Here is a 1630-nt window from a genome sequence, read left to right on the forward strand (position 1 = left end):
ATCCATAACAGAAAATGAAACTCAAATCATTTTTAAAATTTCATTTCTCCTTTTTGACACTAAGAATGAAAAATGCTTTGTATTTTAATTCCAGTATTTTAAAACAAAAATCAAGTAACCACTCGTTTCTTGTTTTTTAATGCTCGTTTCGAAAATGAAAATCCAATGACCAAAAGATACACTGACCCTATATGTGTCCACACTCGCTGCTGTTGAAATAACATTTGTGAAAGTGTTAAAATTTAACACTTTTTTTGTTAATTTAACACCAACCAGTTTTTAACATTCAACAATTCTTGGTGTCACATTAACATAAAAATAGTGTTAGTGTTAAAATATAGTGTTAAATGTAACACTATCCAGTGTTTAATGTTCAACAATACTGGGTGTCATTAACATCTCAACAGTGTTAATATACAGATTTAAAAGTATCACCAGTGGATTGATATTAACAAAGGAAATTGTGRTGTTAGAAAGGTTATCACGCCATATATTAGAGAGTGTAAATTCAWCACTCAGAATTAATATCACACTCTTTGGAGAGTTGCATCAACCTCCAATGGTAAAGTATAATGGGAGTCACTCTTTACACACCAGGAAGTAGCTCTCACTCATGGTGTCGATTTTTGGCCAATAACAAAGTTGAACAACTTGATCAAACTGAACAAGAAAACTAACCAGAACAACTAATTTTTACTCTCATAAACTTCTTTAACAGTCATAAACATGCAAAAACATCATTTCTGCAAGATTTCTCAGCAAGGAATGCTGGGTAAATACTGGTCTGTCTGACAAGAGGTGGAAGAGGGCGGGGCTTTTCAGAAAACTTCTTTTAACACCGTATGGTGTTGTATAGCTACACTGTTAAGTGTTGTATAAGACTTAACCGTGGGCGGAGMTTATTTAACACTGTCCAGTGTTGAGACAACACTGAGGAAATCAACACTGTGAATTAACACCAACACTGGGTGTGAGTGTACTCAGAAAGTGTTAAAATAACACTAGGGGGTGTTAAATCAACACCCAAAAGTTTAACACTGACATTTTAACACTCCTGTGCCTCTGTAACTTCCTGCTCAAACAGCAAAATAGTTCCTGAAGCACTGAATGATTTAATCCTCAGAAGGTAATCACTGGATGTACAGCTGCTGAGTAGATTCACACTCAGCTTTGAACCATTCCAGTGCTAAAGGTCATTAGTTGAAGACCTCAACGAAACCATCTACAAAACGTAGAGCTGAGACCACAAGGATCCCAAAACAGACGCCTTTTCTCCACGACTGAAGACCACAAACAGGATCTGAATGAGTCCTACCTGCACAGGAAACAAGCTCACTTCATGTAGAGAATGCAGACTGGAAAGTGCTTAAAGAGTGACCTCAGGACCCCCGTCAGAAAGCCTCCAGATTCACTGAAGACATGACCCTCTATGCCAGAGGTTCCCAAAGTTGGCCCGCCGAGCCATTTGATTTGGCCCACCAGCAGTTGTCCTGGTTACTAGATTGTAATTATGTCAAGATTAAAAATAAAATACAAGTCACTACAAGAGATATTTAGATTAGATTTTTTATTTTTTATTTTTTATTTTTTTTTGGGGGGTGGGCTCCTGGCCGTTGGCGGGATGTGGGGG

Source organism: Austrofundulus limnaeus, unplaced genomic scaffold (genome assembly GCF_001266775.1).
Source record: "Austrofundulus limnaeus strain Quisiro unplaced genomic scaffold, Austrofundulus_limnaeus-1.0 Scaffold542, whole genome shotgun sequence".
Classification (NCBI taxonomy): Eukaryota; Metazoa; Chordata; class Actinopteri; order Cyprinodontiformes; family Rivulidae; genus Austrofundulus; species Austrofundulus limnaeus.